The sequence below is a fragment of the Oryctolagus cuniculus genome, chromosome 13 (genome assembly GCF_051225735.1).
Source record: "Oryctolagus cuniculus isolate XC-2025 breed Fujian yellow rabbit chromosome 13, ASM5122573v1, whole genome shotgun sequence".
Taxonomy (NCBI): domain Eukaryota; kingdom Metazoa; phylum Chordata; class Mammalia; order Lagomorpha; family Leporidae; genus Oryctolagus; species Oryctolagus cuniculus.
In genome coordinates this window covers 110,608,233-110,636,173 of record NC_142879.1, presented here as the reverse complement: position 1 = coordinate 110,636,173, position 27,941 = coordinate 110,608,233, and the positions used below count along the sequence as shown (strand labels likewise).

General features: G+C 52.1%; 1 long non-coding RNA gene across 1 annotated transcript; it reads left to right on the top strand.

Annotated features, from left to right (window-relative positions):
• LOC127487543 (uncharacterized) lies at window positions 1-27,941 on the top strand. Its single transcript, XR_011381314.2, has 3 exons — window positions 1-148; window positions 26,726-26,836; window positions 27,413-27,941. It is a non-coding gene; the product is annotated as an uncharacterized LOC127487543 (long non-coding RNA).

Sequence of the window (27,941 nt, the reverse complement as noted above, 5' to 3'; positions counted from 1 at the left end):
AAATGCAGGACCTTGGAACAACGTACGAGGCCAGGCTGTCACACACGCCAGGGCCCGGGAAAGGATGTGGCATGGCCAGGTGCAGAGGTGTGTGCTGAGAGCAGTGCTGGAACGCGGGCGGTGCATTTCAGTGGATCGCAAGAGAAAGGTAGGTAAAACACGCGACTCCGCGGGTCGGCGTTGCACTCGCTGCTGAAACTCACTCTTGCAGGCCCCTCAGTGGTTGGGGCCAGCCAGGCACCCTTGACCCCGGTGAGGAGACATCTGACCTGCTGTCCCGAGGGGGGTCAGGATCTTGTTCCTCTCTGCAGCAGCCAGGGTCCGGATGTGCAGGGGGCACCTGTTGCTTAGACGGGCAAGGGCTGCTCCACGGGCCAGGCCTGAAGTAACGAGATGGGGAAGAAACGCGGCCCTTAACATCTTGTCCTGCTTCTCTTCCCGCCATTCCCCACGCACACCACCCTGTGACGAGCTCAAGGCAGCCATGCCATCCACACCTCTCCTGCTCTTGTGTTCTGGTCCAGCCCCCCTCTGGCTCCAGCTCACTTCTGCTCTCTTGTTTCTACACCCATACAGGCTTGCTTGCTTTCTTTTAAGAAACATTTTGATTTTTAAATTTAAGTTTTTTTTATTTAGATTTATTTCATTTGAAAGATAGAGAGGTAGGGAGGCAGAGACAGAAGTCTTCCATCCACTTCGCTCCCCAGTAGTTCACAACAGCCAGAGTTGGGCCGTGGTGAAGCCAGGAGGCAGGAAGTCCATCCCGGTCTCTCACGTGGGTTACAGGGTCTCGTGTACCTGAGCCACCATCTGCTGCCTCCCAGGGGTGCAGTAGCAGGAAGCTGGACCAGAAAAGGAGGAGCTGGGACTTGAACTCAGGCCCTCTGATATGGGATGCATTCCCACGTCTTGACCACTGCACCATGAACAGCCCTGCGTGGTCTCTGCAGCAGCAGCTGGTTCTGAGCCGAGTGCACAGTGGGAGCTTTGTTAAAGCACAGAGCCAGACACAGAAGAGCTCTCTGGACGTGAGATACTGCCATCCAAGAGCCACACCTGCCCTAGGCTGCTTCTCTGTCCCTGCCCATTTTCCCGTTGCTGTTTTGCCCACAGCACCCCTGTCCTCCAACCCTGACCCCAGTGTCACCTCCTCCCAAGCTCCCTCCCACATCACTTCCTGTCTCTGGCTTTCATGGGGCTGCCAAGATGGGACAGTGAAGCAAGTAGTACACTTAGGGACATTAAATTTAGGGGGAGGAGCACAAAATAGCTTAGTGATAAAAATGAATCACAATTAAAGGAAAATTTGTTAAAATTCATGAAAAAATCCAGAGTGAGGAAATATCAACATCTGTAATCAGGCAGGACCTGACACAAACCTGCACGTCTCTGTGTGCCTGCCTGACGTCTGCTCCTTGGGGACTGAACTGATCCAGCCACGTGCCGCGCTGGCCTCTGGGCGGAACCCTTACCTGTCTTCATCTTTAAAGATGATTTCATGGACTCAGAGCACAGCTGGAGACGCTTTGTTGGAACATGGAATTCAGAGGCTCACGGCACAGCTTGAGCCTTACTAATTTGCTCCTTCAGCGGTCTCTGCAAGTGCTTTGCGCCTATCTTAGACGTGGGCTCAGTTAGGAGCCCTGGATCCTGAGACACACACGAACACCTCCTTGTGTCCGCTGCGTGAACTCAGGTGGCCTGGCCACCACTGCTCAGTCTGTGGAGTTTGCTCTGCGCTGCACGGATGCCAGGTGGCGAGGCCAGGCTTCTTTTCTGCCCTACTGGGCACCCTCCCTGGGGTGCGCGGGATCTCCTTGCATGGTCATGGGCTCTAATATCCTCAGTCAGCGTGGGCCTGGGGACAGTTATGAAGCAGTGACTGCCCAAGATGCATTAAACTTGCCACAACTCAGAGAAACCAGGCTGGGATGAGCTAACTGGGAAGGTGACAAGGGCAGGTGCACAGGTGAGAAAGATGCGACAAGGGCAGATGCCCAGTGGTGGCAGCAGACTAGTGGGGTTTGTGCCTGGCCTTCTCTGTGGCCACATGGGTAGAGGGGGAGAGGTGTGTTAGACGTCCGGAGATCTTTGCTCCTCACCTCCTCTAGTGTCCTGGGCCCTGTGTTCCCCGTTGCTAAGCTGACCCCGCTGCATCCTGAACCACTTGCTCACATAGCACACTCCAGGCACACGGGTTTGTACCCACTCCACATTCACTTGGGGCCTGAGGACAGCTCAGGACGTTCCTTCTGTGCGTGCAGACATTGGCCAGTCCAGTTCACAGCCATGTGGCGGGGATGAGGTTCTCTGCCTGGATGTCTTCCATCTGTTTTCCACTCAGTGATGCCTTAAACTTTACAGCTTCCAGAAGAGTGATTCCAGGTCACTTGACCCCACATGTGTCCATGTGCATGAAATGGCATTGTGGCTGGTGTCCAGCTGGAGCTTAATAAATCATAGTTCTAAATTGCACGTCAGGGAAGAAGGGCTGGTGATCATTTCACTTACGAATATGGAAGCTTTGCAGAGCCAGCACGGGGGGCAACCAGGCTGTCTCAGTGAAGCACTCAAGGGGCCGCACAGATCAGACGAGAGCACCTGTCTTTGAATCGGTAGCTGGAGCCTATCTTAGCCCTGCTGCGGGGCCAACCTTGCCAGGGCTGTAATGTTTGGCTCTTGGTTTCCTCAAGGGTTAGCAGGATCGACTGCCATGCAGGCTTCGAGCTCTTATGGCTGCAGCTCTGTGGCCCTCTGATTGCCCAGATTCACGGACAAGGGGACCTCCCTGGGAGACACTGCTTCACTGGAAGTCAGCAAATTGGGACGAATGTGCCCACAGTTCCCTCTGTAAGGGCCAGTTCTTCTGCCTGACAGACAACCACCGTTCTTGTGGATCCAATAAACTGGGCAGTTTTCTGGAAGCAGCCACCCTTTGAGAGCCATGTTTAAGCTGTCCAGTGGGGAAAACAGGAACAGCGGTCATCAGAAATGGTTGCTGTCATGGTGAGACTGATGGCAGTCAAAGCTGAGCACTAGCGACAACACCATCTGCAAGTGGTGCCTGAAACAGGCATCTTTGCTGTTTAGGTTTCACCTCTTGTTCTTAAAAGAGTCAGTGACCTGTGAAAGAATCAGGTTTCTTCAGACATCAAAGAGAATGCCATGCTATTTGCAAAGAACAGACAAAGGGAAAATTAGATGAACAGTGACAGCGGTGAGCCTGCACGGTCCCTTCACTCCTTAGGGAGCTCATGCAGGTTGGCGGGAAGGCCCTGTCCTCTCTGCCTTGTCAGCTTCCCGGGCTGCCAGCCTGGCTGGGGACCTGGCTCAGTGGCACAGCAGTGGTCACATTACATGGAAAATCCCTCAAACAAGAGACAGATGGCTTGGGGAGGAATGAAATCAGAGGCTTCATAGTGCATCCCGAGATTACTGACTGGTTCCTAAACGAGTCTAAACCTTTGACCTCACCCATGTCCCTTCTTTTAAAAAGAGCCCATGGTCCATTGTCCCCTCTTAATCTCGTGCCTGTGCCTCGGACCATCCTCCAGAAACTTGGAGCTATGGCCAGAAACCAGAAGTGTCACACGCCACCCTGATGTGTCTGCACACATACATACACATGTACACGTATGCACATGAACATGTGTACACACATACGCACACACATGCACACTCCTGGGACCCCCCCAGCTCCTCACCTCTGGGTGGACTCTGGGGAGCAGGACACTGACTTTCTCTACCGCCGGAGATGGCCGTTCCCAAGTCTGAGTGGGCCCACAGCTCAGATGGCACCACTACGCCCAGAGCGTCTGTGAACATCTGAGGTTGGGTAGAGGGATTGACTGCTGAGGGGCACACAGAAATCTTGTCCCAAACGTGGCCTCCAGCATGCATGGTTGCATCTTTTATCTCCTTTCCCATATGATGGACCCAGGGGTCAGTGGGACACAGTTGGGTCCACTGGCCACGGAACACGCTGTTAGAACGAGGGCTCAGCACTCCCCTCCCCAGGGCCTCCAGGCACCCAGGAGAGGAGGGCACTGTGGATGTTTTTGTTTTTCACTTTGCACTGGCAGCCCCTGCTCTGAGATGAAGGGAAGGTGTGTGTGGTGAGGTAGGAAGTGTGTGTGGTGAGACAGGGGTGTGTGTACAGTGTGCACGGTGTGGTCCCGCTGTCTGCTGCCCCTCCTGCCACCTGTCTGGTCCCTGTCTTTCTCCCTCCTCTCACCGCCCAGGTGAGACTCTTGCCCTGAGCTTGGGTGTCCCTGCCTATCTGTTGGGCATCTTGACCCAGGGGATCCAGGTGTCCCTTGGCAGCGCAGCTTCCCTCACACCCACACTGCAGTTCTCCATTGCTCTGGCTGCCCTCATCTCTGGCCGTGCCTTACTCCTCCTCTCTGCTTCAGGCCAGTGTCCCAAAGGAGGCCTCTTCACGTCCAGCTGTGGCCCCTCAATTCCACCTCCAGGAGGGGATGACCGCTAGTGTCTTGGCTTGTTCTTCCAGCCTTTTCAAAACAATGAATATATTAAATAACTAGAATGCATATATGTAATCTTAATCTTCATTTCTGTTGGAAATGCAGAGAGACAGAGACAGATCGCCCATCTGAAGGTTCACTCCCCCAGTGCCACAATAGCCAAGACTGAGCCAGGCTGAAGCCAGGGGTGTCCTGTGGGGGTGACAGGAACCTAAGTATTTCAGCCATCATCTGCCTCCCAGCATGTGATCAGCAGGAAGCTGGATCAGAAGCAGAGCAGCCAGGACTGAAACTCAGGCTCTTCAATATGGCATGCACTCATCTCAAGCAGTGACTTTACTGTGGCACCAATGCTCGCCCCTATACACATATTTCCTGTAGACTGGGGTTACACCAGAAACTGCTCTGTAGATGGTTTTCACTGAAGATACCGTGAAGACCTCGCAGTCATTTCAGCCCACCCGTGGTTCTGAACTGTGACAACAGCTGAGGACTTTTCAGCTTGTCCTCCATTGAGCGGAGAGCGCAAGGCCTTTTTGTCCTTTCCAGGTAATGACCTAGAATCCTATGGAGGAGTGTCTGCTGCCTGGCCTGTCTGTTCCCTGGGTGTGGAGAGGCCCTCCGTGGATGGCGGTGGTCTTGATCTGAGGGCTCCCGGACGTGGCTTGGTGCTCACGTCAGACAGTCCTCTGAGATACCCACTGAGCTCCAGGTTCTTCTGCAGGGAACCAGGTGCTGAGAAGCTGCTGCCCATCATGGCTGAGGTGAGCTGGGTCCTCCAGCCAGAACCTTTTCCTGGGCGGAGACCTGTGTCCGCTATGTTCACACCTCCAGTGTACGGACTCTCTGTCCCTAGCAGTTAAACCCAGCTCTTAACTTACACAGCTGGCCAAATCCATTTGCATGAACTTCCAAGCTTTTGTCCTGATTACTGTGATGTGAAATAATGTAGTATATACCCCAAAGCACAACTGTAGGTATTGTTTGATCACTGCACTCAACTTGGCTACTGGAGACTCTTGGCTTTCAAGTCTGCGGATTGTGTACTATGACCACGGCGACTTACCCATCACAGCTGATCACGACAGCTTATCTATCATTGCAGGGTCTCAGTCCACCCGTACGAGGATGGACCGGGTCTGAGGAAAGGTAAGTGAGCCGCTCACCCGTTCCCCAGCCTCCCGATCCCGGAGATGATCAGACACAGCGGGAGCCAAGTCCAGCAGGGACTCGTTTATTTCGCACCTAACAGAGGATTTTATAGCACAAAACTGCAGTCATTGGGGCAGGGCTAAGGACCAACCAATCACTTAAACGGTCATTTTACGGGCCGATTTTTACAGGACTAGCCACATGTCTGTATACATGTCATCAGTTGTCATCACTTCCCCTGATGTTGCGTGGCCAATCAGCCTTAGTGACAAACCACTTTGAGTTCCGCCCATCTTACTTCCTCTGGGCACCATCTTTGAATTGCTTCGTGTAACTAATTTCCCCACATATCATAACGTCTTTTTTTATTTTCTGTAAAAAAATTTTAAGAAATCTTTTATTTAATGAATACAAATTTCATAGGTACAGCTTTAGGAATATAGTGATTCTTCCCCCCATACCCACCCTCCCTCCCCCACTCCCATCCCTCCTCCTACTCCCTCTCCTACTGCATTCTTATTTAAGATCCGTTTATCATAACTTCTTAAACACAATGACACCAGAAGACAGTGGGACATGCACATTGCTTCTAACCTGTGAATGGGGGCCCAGGCACTAGGCCCTGCTGTTGAACTTGGAGCCTGCTTTGAATAGTTTGAGAGCACTGATGTATACCTCGTGGCAAAATATTATACTCAGGCTTCACTGCAGTTGATTTTGAATTTCTATTTGCTTATTACGATTTTATTGGCTAGATGGAGAGACAGAGATAGGGGGTGGGAGAGAGAAAGAAACAGAAAGATCTTTGACCTGCTGGTTCACTCCCCAAATACCATCACCAGCCAGAGATGGGCCAGGCCAAAGCCAGGAGTCTGTAACTCCATTCTGGTCTCCCATGGAAGTCACAGGGCCCAAATACTGGAGCCATCACTTGCTACCTCTTAGGATGTGCATTAACAGGAAGCTGGAATTGGGAATGGACAGCCAGGAATCCGTGCTCTTGGATATGGGATGCAGCAGTTTCTGTTTGCTTTCATTTTATTTGAAAGTCGCAGAGGCAGAGAAGAGACCGAGGGCGAGGCAGGTGTTTTGGGAGACATGGTATGACTTCTGGCAAATCTGCATCTGTGAAACAGTGAGGCATTCTTCAAACCAAGATTTTTCTGCATCACAAATTCTTAGTGGGGTTTTAAAAGTTATTATTCTAGTGCTGGCCTACTTCCGTCCTTTCTCTTAAATAATCTGCTGCAGACATTCAGAGGGTCTGCTCGTCCCAGGATCTGACCACGGCTGATTTGCCGAGAGCCTCTGAGTTGCGCCCAAGCCTTCCTGGGGCATCTGCAGAGAAGTTAAATCATTTTCAGTGGGGGTCATGCTGATGGTAAACCCATGAATCTTGATATTCTACACGAGACTCTTAATGGTGGAGACTTATTATGCTGCCGATACACAAAAGAAAAATAAATCCATCTTATTTTACTGGGAGCATGACACTTTTATTTAGAGAATTTATATTTCAGAACGCTTTGTCCATTACAAATACATTTCGAATGTGATGCTGTTATGTTAATAGTCTACTCCCAAAAGGCAGGCCACAGAGAAGGTGGGGCGTGGGGGTTCCTCTGAGGTTGGAGACAGAAGAGAGAGGAGGATTTTGATGATGAGTAGACGCCAAGAGCATAAGAAAGATTTTTCTTGTAAAAGCAGGGAAATTTGGATGTGTCTGAAGGATTCTGAGTACAGAAATATTCTCTTGTGAATTATGCTTACACCCTGTACTCTGCCCCGAAGAACTGAGTGGGGCCTCCACACGCTCTCCTGGGTGCAGGCTCAGCATTGCACGCCGTGCCGCTTGCTACGCACACAGGACGTTCTGCAGAGCCAGGCTGCCTGCTGGAGGGGTCTGGGGAACCGTGGTAAGGGGACAAAGGACAGAGGACGCTGAGTGTGAGTGACTCTCAGGGCGGTGAGGCTGATTCTGCCGAGAGACAGGGAGGAGGATGAAGTAAGGGCCATCTGCCCTTCTTCCCTGGGCCTTCGGGAGAGCTGAGTTGCCGACGTTCCTGCCACGTAGGCTGATTAGCCACCAGCTCCCTGCAGTTTCCTCAGTGCTGGAGGCAACAGGGAGGAGGTACAATGGTGAGTAAGAACAGAAGCAGAGCCTTCCTCTGGGGTCTCATTTCCCACTCCATTCTTGCTCAGTCCCCGGATGTGGGAGGCCATAAACAGGCAACAGAGAAGACCCAGAGAGCTCTGCCTTTCCCATGGTGGGCAATGGTGCCAACGTGGTTTGCGTTCAGAGAAACCATCCTTCAAAGAATCTGGGATCCGAATCTTCCCCGGCCAGCCGTGGTTGGGCCCGTATCTCATGAAGCCGGGCAGTGCAGCGAGCACAGCTCCCAGGCAGCCCCGTGGTCGCTCTCACTCTACAGGGCACCGTGTTGCTGAGGTGGACGTTCAGCAGGTCGGGGCAGTAAACGCATTTTCCACAGGGGACATAACCCATCATAAGCTGGGCGGCATCTGTTCCTAAAAGTATGTTTCTGCTGCTAAAACTTCTGGAAACTGCATGTTCTTTCTTTTCTGGAAAGGTGTCTGGCAAACACTTACCTCACATGGCCAGACCCAGCGCCTTACTCCTGGCTCTCCCAGGCTCTGGGTTCTGGTCCTCCTCCTGGGTGGACATGCGGCTGGCGACTCAGACCCCAGCACTGCTGAGTCAGATGCTGGGACTTTGTGAAGCAAGGATTCAGCAGAACTGTGCACAGCTAGCTGAGTCCCTCCTGGGGTGAGTCAGCACCACGTTTCCTCCATGCTGGGAGCCTTGTGCTTGTCTGTGCCGCTGGAGAGGTGGTGCCTGGGGAGCTTCCTGCCTTCCCTGAGAGCCCCCAGTGGAACACAGGGCCCCTTCCCCTAGGTGGGCTGCCTGAGCCATGTCTGCGGCTGTGGTGTGGGGTCCTGGCACCTGTAGCCCTGTGATGCTCCGTCTGGTAGGAGTTCTGTACTTGGCCAATGCCAGTGCTGCCTCATCCCGAGAGAAAGCCTGGCCTCGCTGTCCCCAGGATGACAGCAGCGCTGGCAGAGGGCTTCCCAGGTGAGTTTGCACAGCCACGTTTGATCCTCGGAAGAGAACAGAATGCACAGCACGCACCCCTCCCTCCCCAGAGATCTATCAGGAAAAGCAAAGCTCTCAGCACCCCCAGAAAGGCCTTAACACATTTTGCTTGTGGTTTCTCATTTCCTGAGACTTTGAGAAAGTTGACCTAGCTTTTCCTCCCTTTTTAGTCTACTTTGTTGGAAGGAGAAAAGGTGGTACTTTTCTTACTAAATGACATGAATAGAGAAGAGCCCCACGACGTTTGTCACATAAACAGAGCAGTAATAGAGACAAAGAATTGAAGTCCTGACCTTTTTCTGTTTCTTCATGAACCAGGCCAGATGCGCAGTATCTGAACACATTAACACAATGGAGAGATGCCATTCCGGCCCTGAGCCTTGACCTGCACGATGCTGGCCCCCGGTATTCTGTGATCTGAGCTGAGGGTACAACATGTCCATGATCTCTACTTCAGAGTTTTGTTCTTTGGCTCAATTTCAGAAAGCTTGACTGATGGCTTTGTGCTTATAATTTAAAGTTTTGTCTGGCATTGTTTTTCAAGGAGGCCCTTGAAGACACACACATGGGGCTGTTTGCTTATTTAACAGACAATGAAAGGGAAAGGTTAATTGGTTTGCTCAATGTCACCACATTGAGCAAGCCCCAGGGCTGCCATTAGAATTCTCTGTGTTAATATAAATAACTTCTCACAGTGGAGGTTCTTCTCTGAAAAGATGGTGAATTTGGAATAAGGAAAAAGGTTTGCATCTAATTCTCAATCCATGACTAGTTCCTGAGTGGTCATCTCATGCTGCCGCACCTTCTGAGTCCTCAGCTGGCCCTTGGGGACAAGTCTTCTCTCCTTTGCGTTAACACACAGTCATTTCCATCCACCCCTTCATCTGCCCAGCAGGCGTTCACTGAGCACATGAACAATATTCAGCAAAGCGAAGGGGCCTGGAGGCAGGGAATGCACTTTTGGTGCCACCCGGGGTGGGGTCGAGGTGGGGAGGACTTGGGAGCATCTTCCCGAAGAGGTGGCACAAGTTCTCAGCAGGAGGGCATTTGACCCAGCAGTGGAGTCACTGCTTGGGCCTCACAGCCAAATTGCCTGTCAGAAAACCTAAGCATCAAAGCTAGTGATTGGCGTTGCCAGGTTTTAATTGGTTCACAGATGTCTTCACTGATTTGATTCCTTGGGTCGTATTTACTTAGAGGGCTCACAGGAGAGCCACTGTTCCCAGCATGAAACACTCTGTGTGAGGCCGGTTTGCTGCTGTGGTCACATGTTCCATCTATGTGAGAAACTGCCCAGTCCCTGTTCTTGTAGCTCCACTAGAACTTGGAGTCCTGCTCTCCAGCCACGGCATCACTGGGGCTCCATGCTCATCATGATGAGAGACTGTGCACATTGACATCTGCGCTCTTGCTGTTGACCAGTGAGTGCTGGCTTTCACTCTGTGTTTTCTGGGGTTTCAATCAGTTGGTTAAAATATGCCATGCCCATTGCTTCCCCTAGATAGGCTCCAGTTCACACCTTGGATGGAGCAGAATTCACTGGAACCTGAGTAGGCACTGCCTTGCAGGCCTCCCTCCTATAGTGCTTGGTCTGAAGGGGTTGGGGGAGGGCAGGGCCCTGGAAGGTGCAGGCTGTTGTAAGATGTAGCCCCACATAACTTGGGAGTCACCTGCTGCAGGAGTCTTGTCTCAGATGGAGCCCTCCTGCTTCCTGGGCAGAGGCCATGCGTCCCCTGAGAGAGCACCTGTGCAATGCTGGGGCACCTGGGAGGGACCCTTCATCACAGGCTGCTGCTTTGTGTGGCCCACAGCCATGCATGGAGAAACGGGATGGACAGCATCATCACAGGTTCCACCTACCCTGCTCTTCGTGTGCTTGCCAGGTTTTGTTACTTTCACTGAATACCCAAGAGGAGCTTCTTGGGAAAGAAAAGGCTTATTTCAGGTTTGAGGTTGGAGGGTCACAGTTCACAGGTGCCTGTGAGCCTGGCACCTGGTGGAGGACGCATCACGTTGTGAGCCGGGATGCAGGATCACGAGGGCTCTCCTCCCTTTGCCCTCATGTGGACTTTCTTTATGGAGCTACCCTGATTCAACCCCAGAACCCTCCCTAACAACCTCATCTAGCTCTACCCCTTTCCAAAGGCCCCAGCTTTGGACACCTCTACTCTAACCCACCAACCCTTGTCATTGATCCAAGTACTATGTTAACATAGACATTGAGTCCCAGTGTCTCCAAGTGTTTGGGGAGCCGAGTCTTGCTCAGTCCATAACCCCTTGCTTTCTTCTAGTCCTCCTTCCCTTGGTTTCTGTTCCCTTGTGTTCTGTATCTATATCTATGTGTGTATATAGATGTATATGTATATATCTATCTAGATAGATAGGTATCTAGATACCTATATAGTGTGTGTGTAGGGGAACTACATGTAGTTGCACTCAGCCAAATGGACTCTGCAGATCCTCCCAGTTCTGTTGGGAACACCCAAAGCTTCCCAGCCAAGGGCCAGCCAGATGGCAGCCAGACATGTGCCCTTATCTCCGATCAGGTCTGCTCAGGGATCACCTTGGCCACCTTAATGTCATCTTGGCAAAGTCAATGTAACCTTGATCACATTGGTGTCACCTTAACCACATTGATGTCACCTTTACTGAAGGCCTTCTCTTCTGCCACACATACCTCTCTCTCCCGCCTTTCCTCAGATGGTGTCTGGGAAGCAGGCAAGGAGAAGTGGTTTTGTTTGTGTTTGGTGAATTTGTCTGTTTGTGTATGTAAGGGTGGGTTGTGTGTAGATTTGTGTGTGTGAGGGTGGTTGTATGTGGATTTGTGTAGGGGTATGTGAGGGTGGGTTATGTGTGGATCTGTCTACATGGGTGTGTGAGGGTGGTTGTGTTTGGATTTGTCTATGTGTATGTGAGGGCAGTCATGTGAGGATTTGTGTATGTGTAAGTGTGGGTTGTGTGTGTATGTGTTAGGGTAGGTTGTGCGTGGGTTTCTGTGTGTGTGTGTGTGTGTGTTAGGGTAGGTCAGTCTGTGTGTGGATTTGTGTATGTGTGAGTGTGGGTTGTGTGTGTATGTGTGAGGGTAGTCATGTGTGGCTTTGTCCAAGTGTGAGTGTGGGTTGTGTGTGTATGTATTAGGGTAGGTTGTGTGTGGGTTTGTGTGTATGTGTGTGTGTGTGTGTGTGAGTGTGGGTCAGTCTGTGTGGATTTGTCTGTGTGTGTGAGTAGTAATGTGGATAGTAATGAACAGTGAACTGGGAGATGGCTTGGGTGGAGCTGCCTGTCAGTGACCAAGAGAGACAGCTGGACAATCCTCAGGAGGAGTCTTGTTCAGCGCACCCGATACTGGGCCTCGGAGCTGGGAAGGGTGAGTAGCTTCTGTGTAGGCTATGCTGGTTCTGCCTGCACCAGAGCTGCTCAGCCTCCACTCAGACCTCTTCCCCTCACCTCCCAAGTCCCAGTTCCCCCCTCTCCCAGCTGTGGAATGAATGTGTCTATGAAAGGTATCTAAACATAACAATACAGACCTGTGAGAACAGCAGGGCACTGACTCTCAGAAGACTGACCTGAGGGCCGTGGTCTTTGGCGATGGCTAGGGCCATGGGGTCAAGGGTGTCGTCACCCAGCAGCTTTGGTGTCAGGTAGGGCAGGGGCCCCACAGCCCAGCGAAGGGCTGCTGGGTGAGAGAGGGAGGAGGGACTTCCCCAGGAAATGCAGGCGCTGCGGGTTTTATGGAGGTCCTGGGGGTGACTCTCGCGGATGAAGTAGGAAGGTGGCTTGGTGAAGACATGTGCGAGCGAGAGAGAGCAGGGGGCGTAGACACCGAAGGAGATGCCATGTTTGCCGCCCCAGGATGTGTCTGAACTGCACCAGGTTCCCGCAGGAGTGGTGTCTGCTTACCTTTCCAGCTGCAGTCCCAGTGGCTGGGGAGAGGGAGCCATGTTAGGAACTCAGGATGCCCGAGGCCTTTGACAAACTGTCCGTCAGGGCACAACAAGCGTCACACGTCTGGAGCTGGCACACACACAGCCCTCCCGAGCCTATAAAACACCTGCCAGCTACCTCCAAGGCTCTCGGGAGCCCCTGGGTAGAAACACGGGCACGATACAGATTGGCTACTCACTGGTGGGGCTGTCACGCAGACTTCGTGTTCTGCTTGCCCTCTCTTGCACCTCTGGGCACAAAGAGAGTGTTGTTTAGAATTAAGCCACTGCCTGTGATGCTGGCATCCCATATGGGTGGTTCAAGTCCCAGCTATTCCACTTCTCTCTCTTTTTAAAAAAAAATATTTATTTATTTGAAAGTCATGCTTACAGAGAGAGAGGTCTTCCATCTGCTGGTTCACTCCCCGGATGGCTTCAATGGCCGGGGCTGGGCCAGACTGAAGCCAGGAGCCAGGAGTTTCATCCAGGTTCCCCATGTGGGTGGCAGGGGCCCAAGCACTTGAATCATCAGCTGCTGCTTTTCCCAGGCTGTTGGCAGAAAGCTGGATAGGTAGTGGAGCAGCTGGGACACAAACAGGTGCCAGTGTGGGATGCTGGCATTACCCCTCTGCCTCAGAGCTGGTCCCTGCTCCACTTCTGATGCAGCTCCCTGATAATGGGCTGGGAAAGCAGAGGGAGATGGTCTGAGTTCTTGGGTCCCTGCCACCCAGTGGGTCACAGAGGTGGGAGTAGAGTGGGGAGATGGGTTGAAGGCAGAGCAGCACTGGGCCGTGGAGAAGGGATGGACAGGGAGCAGAGCATTCAAATAGGATGCCAATGGGCATGGGAGAGAGACTGAGGCTGAGGGAAGTGGGATAGTAAAAAGAGCATGGTTTGTCCCAGGAGAGGGGTTTGTTCACCAAAATCTGTGGATGCTGTAGTCAGTTCTACAGCTGCTTAGAAACCAGCAATGCTCCCATGTCCTTAAACCATCTCTTGATCACTTGCAATGTCACGTACATGCTGTGGACATGGCTGGTTCAGGGAGTGAGGCCAGCAGAGCCAAGCTGGATAGAACAGTGCCACTCTGGGTGACTTTGGACCCCTCCTCAGTCACCAGCCACTCTCCTTCCCAGACCCCCCCCTCCCACTCAGGGTCTTGTTGCTGTCCTTGCATAGCCCTGGGCTGCAATGTAGACATCACCTCACTGCCTGCTATGTTTTGGTGACAGCTATCCAGGATATTTTCATCCTAAATGGGAATCCTCCACCCCCACCCCATCCAGGCAAGCAGTCGGACAGGAGAGACTGTCCTGCTTAAAGCCAGACCCCAGCCCTGGGGCCTGGAGGCTCTGAGCACTCATTAGGCTCCCACACAAAACAGGCTGTGGGTGTTTGTGATTCCCCAAGACACCAGCCTCCAACCAACTCTGAAAACCACAAGAGTGGCCGCCTGTTAACAAGCCATCTATTTGCAAAACGGAGTTGATTGTTAATGTCTTTTAACATAATTTCCCTCCAGGAACCAGAGCAGGCTCATTCTGATCATTTCATGCATTAAAATGATTAACACTGCATTTAGAAAAAGATGCACCACTGGGTATTTTTACCAGACATTACCCCTGCTCCACAATCTGTTTGAGTTATGATCTGCTCTTCATTCAATAAATATTGCTATGGAAACAAGTGCTGCATTGGGACAAAACACATTTGAGAAGAAGGTGGGTCACACATGCTGCCAGGGCTTTCAGCTGTAGACAAGAGAAACCAGTTCTGTCTGACTCAAGCCAGAGTGGAGTTGTTGGAACGAATGTTGAGGGGCTCTGACCACAACCCTCGCGACTATGAGGTGGGGAGGAGGTGTGTCTTCCCCTCCTGCCTCAACAGTGTGGCCAAGACCTTCCTACCACGACTTGGCTGTGGGAGTTTCCAAAGCCACAGAGGGGGTCTCTAAGTGCTAGATACCTAAAAAACCTCCATTGTTTCACCCAGAAGCTTAAATCTAGCTCAAGCCAGGACACAGCACCTTCTAAATGAAATTCCCAAGTAAGTGCGGCCAGAAACTGGCTTTGCTTTATGGATCCAGTTCCAACTTCCTCCCTCCCTTATTTATAAAGATTTTTTTATTTATTTATTTGAGAGGTATTGTTACAGACAGTGAGAGGGAGAGACAGAGAGAAAGGTCTTCCTTCCATTGGTTTTCTCCCTAAATGGCCACAATGGTTGGAGCTGTGCTGATCTGAAGCCAGGAGCCAGGTGTTTCTTCCCCATCTCCCTTGCGGGCGCAGGGGTCCAAGCACTTGGGCCATCTATATACTTCTTTCCCAAGCCACAGCAGAGAGCTGGAACTAGAACTGGCACCCATATGGGACGCTGGCTCCCCAGGAGGAGGATTAACCTGCGCCACAGATCCAGCCCCTGTTCATTTACTTTAAAGTTGTACTTATTTATGTGAAAGGCAAAGTAGATGGAGAGAGAGAGAGCTCGTCCACCTGCTTCTTCATTTCCAAAATGGCTACAACATCTGGGCTGTGCCAGGCCAAAGCCAGGAGCCTGGAACTCCATCCAGGTTTCCCACCTGCAGGGGCCCAAGGACTTGAGCCATCTTCTGTTACTTTCTCAGGTACATTAGCAGGGACGTGGACTGGAAGCGGAGCAGCCAGGAGTCAAGCTTGGGTGCATGTGGGATGCTGGTGGCGTAGGTGGTGGAACCTGCACCACAATGTCAGCCCCCCGCTTGCTTTATTAGAGAAGCAGAGCTGTAGCCTGAAGTGTGCACACAGTGTGACCCCATTGTACAACAAGGACTTTCACCACGCTGCCAGGTACTTCAGGCCCGTGGTTTTTCCATGTCCACAGTTCAGCCAGGATCCTCAGGATGGGATTTCCCTCCTCAGGATAAAAATAGTAAATATAGAGATACATTTATGTATGTGTAATTATTATGTAGCATAATGTAAAAGTATTTGTCACATTTATATAAACTATACATATACATATGTAAACTATAGTTCTCTTGATACAGGGTATAATTCTATATTAAACATAATGGATGTTTTTGGACATTAGGTAGAGTGAAATCCAGCATAGAATTTGTCCTATTTCTCCTTTTGCTCAATTTTTCATTTCCTTTTAGTATTTAATTTGCCTATTCTGAAACTCATTAAGTGACAGTCTAATAAAGTAAGTATTATCACTTACTCAACTCGTGACTGGGGAGAGGATTAAAATATTTTTAGTGATTCATTTGCAGCACGTTTTTGTAATTGTGCTGTCTGTCTCTGCCAGCGTGATGGGGAAACTGGAAGTGGGCTGGATCTCATTTTAAGCGGCTCTTCTTCTTTTCCCTGTTCCATCATCTTTACCAGCTGGACCAAGACTCTGTGTGCCCTTCATTAAGTTGTCAGGAGGAGGGAGAACAGGAGGGAATTTGCAAAGTTTGCAAAAGGCAGCATTAGAAACAGTGGGGGTGGGGTGGGGATAAAGGGGCTGAGTGAAACAGAGTGATGGACAAGCCCAGCCAGGGGCCAAGAGGAACTTCCCAGAGCCCCTCCTGCATCTGTGAGACTCCTTTGTGCAAACACTTCTGTGGCTTTAGGAACAAATGCCTATTGGGTTACTTCTTAGAGCAAAGTCATGCTTGCTAGTGTTAGTGGAGGTGGCCTCTGGCTATGCCTGTGTGTTTGGAGCAGATCTGAAGACCTGTCTGATGGCAGAGCTGGTTTTTATTTATTTATTTATTCAAGAGGCAGGGGGAGAGAGGAAAGAGATTGAGACAGAGAGAGAGAGAGCGAGTGCTTCTATCCACTGGTTCACTCCTCAGATGCCCCCAACAGCCAGGAGCCAGGAGCTCAGTGTACATCTTCCACATGCGGGAAAAACTCAACCACTTAAGCCATCATTGCTGCCTCCCAGAGCCTGTGCTAGCAGGAAGCTGGAGTCAGAAGCTGGAGCAGGGAACCAAATCCAGGCGCTCTGATGTGGGAGGCAGGCATCTCAGCCACCAGGCTAGACGCCTGCCCAGGTCTATTTTTACAATGATACACCTTGTAATGATGGGAATCCGGCCTCCTCGGGTGTGGACGCACACACTCAGGCAATCGGACCCCAGGAGATGTCGCCTTGTGTTGCGACACTCACAGTAATGGCAGCCACAACATGTACAAACTGCCTACGTTCTCACCCCATGTCCTCTTGCCCAGGGAGGGAAACCAGGACTTTGGGAGCCCAGCGCTCCCAGAGTGCTCCTGGTACACAGCAGTGCTGAGTGAGAATGCGGCTGCTGTTACTTCTCACCTGTTTGACGGTTTTGTGTTTTCTCACTCCTGCCTACACTGCAGAGTCTTAGTACTACTTTAATGACATTTTATAAAAATTCTTCAGGCTCAGTAGGTGTTGACATAATTGATCCAGATCTCTCAGCTGGTAGCTCATGCGACGGCAGTTTCAACTTGGCCCCTCGTGTTTTAGGATGTTTGTGGGTTCACTCTTGTCAACTGTTCTTACTGGGTTCCAGGCACTAGGACAGCCTTTCTTGTAACTCGGCATGCACGCGGAGGGCTGGAGTAAGATGAGCTCCGGTTTCTGCGGCACAGCAGATTCACTTCCCTGCCTTTTTCTTTCTCGTGTCTCAGGATTTCACATTTCATGAGTTTACAGTGGAATGTGTGAATCGAAACAGAACATCAGACCTCATGGTTGAGTAACAGGAGATGGAGACGTGGCTCTCTCTCTTCTACATGCTGTATGGATGTGCAGTTGGAGCGCGAGAAGCCGCACATACAGAAACGGTGAAATGTGATGGATTTTGAATACACTCGTGAAGCCCCGCGCAGCCAGGGCAAGGGGCACTCAGATCACCCCTGAAATGTTTCTGCTCCCTTCAGTCCTCCCTTGACTCTCCTCTGGAATTTTGTTTAAATTAATCCTACAGCATCTCAGCACAGTGAATTTGAGATTCATCCATATTGTCCCTGTGTCTCCAGTCCATTTCTTTCTATTGCTGTATTAGTGCCCCACTGTGTAAATGTACTCCAGCATGTATCTATCAGTGTACCGCTGTGTGAATTGTCTACAACACATTATCTATCAATACAGTGCACTGCTATGTGAGTGCTTTTTTTTTAAAAAAAGATTTATTTTGTTTTTATTTGAAAGAGTTACAGATAGAAAGAAAGAGATCTCTCCGCTGGTTCACTCCACAAATGACTGCACTTGGGCCATTTGCTGCTGCTTTCTCAGACACGTTAACAGGGAGCTGGATCAGACGTGAAGCAGCCAGAACTCGAACCAGCACTCACATGGGCCGCTGGCATCGCTGGCAGCAGCTGTACCAGGCATGCCACAACACCAGCCCCTGATGTGTGTGAATATTCTGCAGAACATATCTATGAGTGCATCCCTGTCCTGTTGATGGGCATTGGATCACTTCCATGAACAGTGGTCTTTGTAGGCCTCATGTGGTTATATGACTTCTTTGCTCTGGAGTTGAATGACCTGGCCAAGTGGGTGCATCTTTTAACAACCCAAGAAACTGCTGTCTGGTTTTGCCGAGTGCCTCCTGGTCACACAGCCCCAGCAGCAGTCACGACGGTCTTGGTTTCTGCATGTTGTCACCACCTCGTGGGTCAGTCTTTACTTCTGGCCTCATCTCCTGCAGTTTTAGTTTGTGTGTCCATGATGGCCAGTGACCATCATTTCCTGTACCTGAAGACCCTGTGCGTAGCCTTTGGTGACATGTATGTTCAAGTCACTTACAGAAATTAAGTTGTTGGTCTTACTATTAAATTATAGGGCTCCTTTCTATATTCTAGATACGACGTTTTATTTTAAACATATGTTTTTAGTTTCTTATTGACACAATGATGGTATGTGTTTATGGGGCAGGATATGGTATTTCTATGCGTGTACACAATGTGTAGCTGTCGAAATCCATCACTGCCAATACTTATCATTACTTTTTGTTAGCAGCATTCAAAGTCCTTCCTTCTAGATATTTTAAAATACACAGTAAACTACTGTAAGCTGCAGTCGCCACTGTGCTACAGAACGCTGGAACTATTACTCCCAGGTCTCATTCCCCTTCCCCCATGCTGCACAGCCTCTGGTAGCCACCGTTCTCCTCTACATGTGTGAAAAGCTCCCACAGGATGAGAACATGCAGAATTCAGGTCTCTCTGCCTGGTGCATCTCACCTAAAATGATGTCTTCCCAGCTTATCCATGAGTCTTATCCATCCTAGTGCTAAAATTTTATCTTCTGTGGCTGAATAATATCCCATTGTGTTCATGTACCAGGTTTTCTTTATGTGTCCACCCCCGGACAGACGACTTGGCTGATCCATGCTTGGCTGCAGTGAACGGTCCTGCCATCTGTGCAGTAGCTTAGGTGGGGTCATTTCCCTGGGGCAGATGCCCAGGTGTGGGGCTGCAGGACTGTGAGAGGGTCTGTGACCCTGGGGTGCCTCCATGCTGTTCCCACAGTGGCCTCACTCTTTCCCATTCCTACCAGCAGTGGATGGTCTCCCCTTCTGCTCGCCCTAGCTGGCTCTGCTCATTTCTGTCTCTCTCTTTTTTTGACTTTTTTAAAAAGAAGATTTATTTATTTATTTGAAAGGCAGAGTTACACAAAGAGAGGAGAGGCAGAGAGAGGTCTTCCATCTGATGGTTCACTCCCCAGTTGGCTGTAACGGCCTAGCTGTGCCAATCTGAAGCCAGGAGCCAGGAGCTTCTTCCAGGTCTCCCACGCGGGTGCAGGGGCCCAAGGACTTGGGCCATCTTCTACTGCTTTCCCAGGCCATAGCAGAGAGCTGGATCAGAAGAGGAGCAGCCGGGACTCGAACCGGCGCCCATATGGGATGCCGGTGCTTCATGCCAGGGTGTTAACCCGCTGCACCACAGCGCCAGCCCCTTCATTTCTGTCTCTTTATTCAGAACCACTCCAACAGGCCGTGGCTTTCATCTGCCTGTCCCTGCTCATCAGTGAGGCTGGGCATACATTTTGGACGCATTCTCCCACTCTGAAGCTTCCTGTTCATTTGGTGACAGCAGTACATGCATAGGTATTTCCCCCCCAGGGCCTTCACTTTTGGAACACCCCCTTTTTGATCTGGGCATCCCTGCCAGTGCTTGCCTGGAATGCCCTTGTCCCCTCACCTGTATCCTGGATGGGTTCTCCTTTTGATCTCTGCTCTGCTGTTTCCATGTGGCCAATCCCAGGAGACCCTGTCGCCATCTGCCAGAGCAGAGATGAGTGCCCATCCAGGATGAGGGTGCATTCTTGGAGTTCTACCCTCCCCTCACCAAATCCTGGGTTTCAGTGGAATAATTGCATCCTTCAGACCCCACAGCAGACTCCAACGATACACAGCCACCTGGGGATGCATGGGAATCCTGGCTGCTGTGTGAAATCAATGAAGCTCGCAGACATTCATGTTTCTCAAACAGCATCTTTGTGTGAGGATCCTTGGTACAATGTGTATGTCCAAGAAAGAGAACCTGAACAGCTAACTGCAGATGTCAGAGGACCACACTGTATGCCCATTCTATGGCACAGCCAGGGCCCGGGTCTGCATGGTAATAAGAGACACTGGCAGGGCACGTTTTTGGCCTGATGGTGAAGCTGAAGGTGGTATGCCCACATCAGAATGCCTGAGTTCAGTTCCTGGCTCCAGATCTGGAGTCTGGCTTCCTGCTAACGCAGACCCTAGGGACAGAAGTGATAGCCCAAGTGGCTGGATCCCTGCCTCCCAGATGGAGTTCTGGACTCCTGGCTTCAACCTCCTTGCTGTTGTAGGCCTTTGGGGAGTGAACCAGCAGATGGGAGATCTGTTTCTCTCTCCCTCTCTGTCCATCCCTCCCTTTCTCTCACTGCCTTTTGAAATAAAAGGTACAAAGGATGCTCTCAGACTGGAGGCCCCACTATTTGGTTCTCAAATTTTCTGAGGTGTCTAACATCACTGAGAATGCATGGGAGTGTCTTGCTGTGACTGATGGATACCGTTTTCCTTCTGGGCTCACACGGTTACTACAGGAACATGGCTTACAGCGGTGAGACGGTGTCAGCCTGCTGACTACATTATGTCCAATGTCAGACTGCAGAGGCCCGCGTGGAGAGACTGTCCTGGTTCCAGGGAGGGAAACAGAAGCAGCTGTGAGCAGCAGGCCACCCACTCCCATAGTCAGGAATTCCTTTCATTTCTGAAAAATGAGTAGCTGAATCTGGAAGCAAAGCTGACATTGGCTTCCTGAGGGGAGAAGCGCTCATGTGAGAGGTGTATACTGCAGAGTCTGGAAGGTTCTGAAGATAATTAGAGGTGGAAGAAGAGGAAGCTGCCGCTCAGACAAGGCTGCTGATGGTGTGTGCAGCTGGGTGCAAGACGAAAATACAGAGGTGATCATGAAGCACCTGCAGGGGAGGAGACTAAGAGGAGGGAAGACGTCTTAACTCTCTGAATGGGTGTGAGACAGAATGAGCCAAGAAGCAGTAGCCAAAGAGAACTGAGATCCACTCTGCCTGTAATAGGCAGGGGATGGAGAGGCCCAGGGTGTCCTCCCAGCAAAGGCCATGCCTGGGGAAGGTGAGGCGCGGGCGTCCATCTGGGGGCACAGAGCAGTACCCCTCCCTGAGTTGTCATGGCTGCTTTTCTGAGTTGCCCTGATGGCCTGCACTTGGCCCTGTCACCAAGCCCTGAGCTGTCCCTGGCACACCAGTGACCAGCCAGTCACGGGCTCCTTGGGCTCTTGACCACTCTGCCGCTTGCTCTGTTAGCTGGAAGTGAGACCGTAAGCACAGCAAGAACAAGGACCACACTCCACTGCCCTTCGCTTTCTCACACACCTGCCCGGCTGCAGCCAGCGGTGTGTGCAGGTGGGAGAGCGTGTCCTGCTGCTGCGGATGCTGCAGCCCCAGGCAGTCCCCATAGCAGGTCAGCTCTGGACTGGCTGCTGTGTGTGTCCTAAGGGACAGAGCCACTCAGGGGCCACTTTGCTCCTTCTCCAGTCCTGCCGTCAGTGCCTTGGCTGGAAGGAGACATGAGTCACTGCCTGCGGGGCCTCTGTCCCTGGTCTCTCATCCTCAGAGTTTCTGATCCAGCGGGCTTCTCGCTTGGGCAGTTTGGACCACCAGTGTGCTGAGAAGAGCCAAGTGCTGGTCTGTTCAAGCACCAGGACGTGCGGCTGGTGGCATGGGGGGAGGCCCAGGCAAGCCCCTCTTCTCCACCATGGCCTGGGCCACTGCTCCCTGCCCACCATGTTTCCATCGGGTCTGGGTCTCAGACATGGCCCTGAGTGTCTCATTCCTTGATTTCTGCTTCCTCCTCTGGACCGCCCAGAGCCCTTCCTGCTTCAGGCCTTCTTGTTTGTGTAGATGAGCACCTGTCTGTCTTGTAGGGGTGTTGGGCGAGCTGCCGCCACTCCACGTGCCCCCGCAGTTGAGCTGGAGGTGGCTGTCTCCCTTCAGAGGCTTCCGTGCCCTGGCTTGAGTCTCCCTCATCAGTCTGCTCAGTTCTGGAGCCCTGAGTCAAAGCAGACATGGGCGACGGGGAGCCAGCATAGGGGTTGTCACGGTGGGGAAGGAGGGCACTTTGTGTTCACTTGGGCGGGAACTGGAAGAGTCCTGGGGTCTGGAGAATGCAGAGACATGGATGGGAGGTGTGCTCTGTTCCCAGAAGCCTGATGCTGGGCTCCGTGGGGCTGGGTGCTCCTGCAGGGGAAGGTGAAAGTGAACTGGTGAGCATTTGCTGCCTAGGACCCAGCACTGCCGCACAGGTGTGACGCCTGAACGGCCAATCATCCATGTGCAGGGGGTCTTTCTGATTCGTGTCCTGAGTGGACCTGGTGAGCTTTGCCTTTTCTGTATTCAGTGTTGGAACATCGCGTCTCGAAAACTCCAGCTGGTCATTTCCTCAAAGATACTTAAAACAATGAACAATGACTTCACTGGGACTGGAATTGTGGCCCAGCAGCTTAAAAAAAGCGCGCGGTGCTGGTGTCCCCTACCAGTGCCCATTCGAGTCCCAGCCTCTCTACTTCCCATCCAGCTCCCTGCTCCTGCACCTGGGAGGTGGAGATGATGGCCCAAGTGACTGAGTCCCTGCCACCACCTGGGAGACCTGGGTGAAGCTCCTGGCTCTTGGCTTCAGCCTGGCAAAGCCCTGGCTGTTGCCACCATTTGGGGAGTAAAACGAGTGAATGGATGATCTCATTCTGTTCCTGCCATTCAAATAAATAAGTAGATCTTTAAAAAAATTATTTCCTCGTTACTGGTATTTGAGCCACGTTTGCCTGTGCCAGTGGCCAGCTGTCCACTGTGGTAGTCCAAGGTATTCCTCATGGTCTCAGTGCCTTGTGTGCCCCAGCTGGACCATGTGGAAGCACATGTGCCACTTCCAAAATTCAGACAGGAGAGGACGGTGCTGTCTTTGGTGGTCACCTGCCCTCAGGTTCTCTGGGGGAAGCCACCTGCTGTTTGGGGAACAGCTCTGTGGAGAGGCCCACGTGACAGGACCCACCATCTCCAGCCAAAAGTCAGCAAGGACGGGAGCCTGCAATAGCTGCTGGGTGACCTTGGGAGGAGACTCTCCCCGTTGGAGCTTTGAGATGACCACGGCTCCAGCAGACACCTGCACTGCAGCCTGTAAGGTGCCCTGAGCCAGGGGGCCCATGAGCAGGGCCTGGGTCTTTGGCCCACCGGAGCTGAGGAGTGATGAATGTTTGCTGTTTGAAGCTGGGATGTTCTGGGTATTTATTATACAGCAACGAATAAGTATTGCATCCATTAGCAGTGGACTTGTGGAGTAAGATCTTGTCCTGTCCATGTGAGAGGACATATATCGGTGGAAATGATGAAGTAGAAGACTGTTTGACAATATGGGAAGCATTCACATTTTATTTGAGCATAGTTGGTTGTTACTAAACAGGGTATGCTGGATGGTCCAAGACATAGATGAAAAGTACTGGAGCTATATTCACTGACCTGCGCTGAATACGGAATTTGTGCCTGGATGTTTGTTATTTTACCAAACTCCTACTATGGATATGTTACTTTTAAAACCAGAGCATGGGGGCCGGCGCTGTGGCTAACTTGGTTAATCCTCCACCTGCAGCACAGGCATCCCATATGGGCGCTGGGTTCTAGTCCCGGTTGCCCCTCTTCCAGTCCAGCTCTCTGCTGTGGCCCGGGAAGGCAGTGGAGGATGGCCCAAATGCTTGGGCCCCTGCACCCACGTGGGAGACCAGGAGGAAGCACCTGGCTCCTGGCTTTGGATCGGTGCAGCGGGCCTGCCATAGCATCCATTTTTGGGGGTGAACCAATGGAAGGAAGACCTTTCTCTCTGTCTCTCTCTTTCTCACTATTTAACTCTCCCTGTCTAATTAAAAAAAAAAAAAAAAAAACATGACAATGACAGCCTTTTGGATGCCACACCCAGGGCAGACCTTCAGTGGGGTCCTGTACTTGGAGGAGCCAGGCCACTGGCCATGACTTTGAAAAATATTTAAAAGGGATACACGCAGAGGGAGAGAGATGGAGAAGCAAGCAGACAGAACTCCCATCTCTTGATTTAATTCCAGTTCTCCCGTATGAGTGGCAGGAACACAACTGCTCAGGCCACTGCTGCTGCCTCCTGGTTTCTGGGGGAAGCTGGAGTTGGGAGCCAGAGCTGGGAATTGAACCCAGGTATGGGATGTGGGATGCGGGCATCTTAACTCCCAGGCCAAACACTTGTTCCTGGGGGCAGCTTCTCACCCAGCTGAAGGCCAACCTGGCCAGCAATGCTGTAAGCTCAGTGCCAGCCCTGCTGATGAGGGATGCATGCGACACAGACTGTGCTGTAGGTACAAGATGTGCCTTCTCCCACAGGCAGCGCCTGGCTGCTGCTTGAACCTGTGCTGGGCCCTTGGAGACAGCAGTGACTCACGTGGGTGTGTCCAGTCCACATCGGTTGTCAGCCAGTGAGAAACAGAACCCTGGGAAGAGCGTGCACCTGGAGGGCAGGAGTTGGATTTAAAACTGCTTTTTTTTTTAAAGATTTATTTATTTACTTGAAAGTCAGAGTTACCCAGAGAGAGAAGGAGAGAGAGAGAGAGAGAGAGAGAGAGAGAGGTCTTCCATCTGCTGGCTCACTCCCCAAATGGCTGCAATGGCCAGAACTGTGCTGATCTGAAGCCAGGAGCCTCTTCCGGGTTTCCCACATGAGTGCAGGGGCCCAAGCTCTTGGGCCATCTTATACTGCTTTCCCAGTCCATAGCAAAGAGCTGGATTGGAAGTGAAGCAGCCGGGACTCGAACTGGCTTCCATATGGGATGCTGGCACTGCAGGCGGCGGCTACCTGATATGCCACAGCGCCGGCCCCTAAAGCTGCTTTTCAGGCCTGATGGGGACTTGAAGTTTTCCACACTAAACCCCTCCTGGTTTTCTAAAGGCAGGGAGTCCACGGTTCTAGAGGCGATGGAGTGTGTGATACAGAGTGGCTGCAGGGGCCAAGGGATGAGGTGCGCTTCTCCTGAGCGTGGCTGTGAACTCCTCTGGGGCCCACTCAACTCTGGGCTCAGACAGAAGCAAGCCTCCTTGCTGGCATCCGGAGCACCCCTCAATTTTGCATCTATTCTGATTAAATGGAGGTACAATTCAGAAGTGGAGTCACCTCCTCCTCACCCACAGGAAACAGATCCCAGAATGGCTGTCTTTCTGTTAGTTGTTGAGTCCCCTGCACACAGTGGGTGGGACAGCAGGTGTGAGTGACTGCCGGGCAGGAGCGGAGTGAGCTCGGGGGCCCTGGATCTGTTCCCCGCCTCCGGTCGGGAACGCTGTGCCCTCCGAGTCCTCGGTTTCCCTTGTCCACATCAAAGCAGGTGTTTCCGAGGCTCTTAGAGTCACGCCAGCTGTGGATTCTGTGCTCAGTGAACATACAGGCCACTGCAGACTCCAGCACGTCTCGGCAGAGCCGTCCCTGAAGCAGGACTTGGCTCTGTGACCACTCAGTGGGAAATTCCTGTCACACAGAGGGCCACAGCTTCTCAGGCTGTGCAGCAGTGAATGACACATGGGGTTGGGCCACAAAGTGCAGCCCAGATCCCACAGTGCTTTGCAAATGGAAGTTGGGCCATGAAGCCCTCATGAAGGTTCCAGGATGAGGATCCCACACTGGGGGACAGCACGGAGGAGGGAACGACTCGGTGCTGCTGGCCTGGGGAGTCCACAGCAGTGTCCTGGGGTCCGTGGCAGCATCCTGGAGTCCTTGACAGCCTCCTAGGGGCCACAGCAGCGTCCTGGGGTCATGCCAGGTCATTTGTTTCTGGAAAAGGGGAAGGTGTGGACATTGGGACTGCTCAGGAGAGCCCCCGGGTCTTATTTCTTTGGGCAAACAGGCAGAACAGCATGGTCCCTTTAGTAAGAGCTGCAGAGAGCCACCCAGCGTCTGCCTTTGGGAACCCAAGTGGGATGTCCAGGAGAGGGGGAAGATCAGGAGGACAGGTGGAGACAGGACCCACCTGCTGTGTCCTGGTGCGGGCAGAGTGACAGAGAGAGGCAGATGGAGAGAGAGAGTCTGTGGCTGGTTCACTCCCCAAATGGCTGCAAAGGCCAGGATTGGGCCAGGCTGAAGCCAGGAGCCAGGAGCTTCATCGAGGTCTCCCATGGGTGTGGCAGGGATCCAAGCAGTTGGGCCATCTGCTGCCTTCCCAGATGCGTTAGCAGGAAGCTGGGATTTAAACAGGCGCTCTGATACGGCATGCCGCGTTGCAGGTGGAGACTTAACTCGCTGTGCACAGTGCCAGCCCAGGGCTGCTTTGCTGGTGTTAGGATATGTCCTCCCCTTACACTCTCGGAAGTCTTCCCAGTTTGGGGTTGGGCCGCATCTGTGACCATGGACAAGAAGACAGTGCCCACAACAGCAGGTGCCTCCCCTGCACCACACACCTCCTGTCCATCCTTGCAGCCAATCCTTACAGTGACCTTGTAAGGAAGGGGCTTGACCTTGGGTGGGGCAGGTAGAAGTTCAAAGACAGGTGTGCTTAAGTTTGATGCCCGAACATTTCCTCTGTTTATTGCAGGGTCTCAGAGAGGGGAGGGGAGGAACTCGTTTTCCCAAGAGTTTGCTCTGCTGCAATCATTCCTCAAGCCTGGCCAGTCACAGAAAACCCAGTGCCCTTCCTGACTGCGCTGTAAGTACAGTGACCTCCACTCCCCACCCCCAACAAAGTCAGGGCTCCAGGGGTGCAGCCGCGGCTACCAACACGTGCACTAAGTAAAACAGGGATTCATGCCTGGGGAGCAGTGAGAGGCCATCCAGCCCTGGGTTTGAGGCTTGGGAGGCCCAGAAACACGGTGCCTGTTCCCTGGAGGTTGTCCACGCAGGCTTGGCAACAGCACAGGCAGTGGTGCCGAGCTTCTGATGTGTGTGCGTGACCGACAGAAAGTTCAGTGGGCATAATTTAGTCCATTCCCTGCACAGAGGCCGCCCATATCCAATTTTTTAAAATTTATTTAGTTTCTATTCCTGTCCAAAGATGTGTAACCAAGAGATTAGAAGGGAAGAAAAGAAAGGAAGGAAGGAAGGAAGGAAGGAAGAAAAAGGAAGAGAAGGAAGGGAGAGAGAGGAGGATGTGTCTTCTTTCCACTTGGTCATTTTCCCCACATAGTCTCAAGACGGGCAGGATGAGGTCCTTCCTGCCACAGGGTTTTCTGGCTGTGGGGGTGGGGGCACAGCAGAGAGCACAGATGACCATGCCTCCCTCCAGGCGCTGGCTTCAGCTTTCCTCCCAAGGCTGCAGAAGAGGTCTCGTTCAAGGGCTCACGATGGGTGCCCGTCCCCACTGACCGAAATGGCTGCCCTGCTCTCTGCGCCCTGGGACTCCGTCTTTAACAAACTGCAGCAAACAAGTCTGAAGGCTTGGGCACGTGGCACCCCGGCCGCCGTGACCCCGCCAGGCCAGAGGAGTCTGCAGAGGGCTCCCAGTTCCGTCGTGGGCGTCCCACCAGCTGCTCTCGTCAAGGGTAAGCACCACAGGACCGCGGCGGCAGTTAAGTGTGAAAGCCATGCGTCAATGTGATGCAGCGCTGCACGGTCCTTGAGAGAAACACGGCGCCTTTCTTAGAAGCACCGGCAGTGCGTGCAGCTGTGGTCGCTGCCCCGTGATCAACAAGGAGCCACTCTGCGAGCACCCAGGGGTCCTGGTTTTCTCTCTCTTCTTAAAACCCACCCAGGACCACATCCCTGGGGATTTGGAGACCTGAGCTGGGGGCTCCATGCTCTCATGCCCCCTCAAG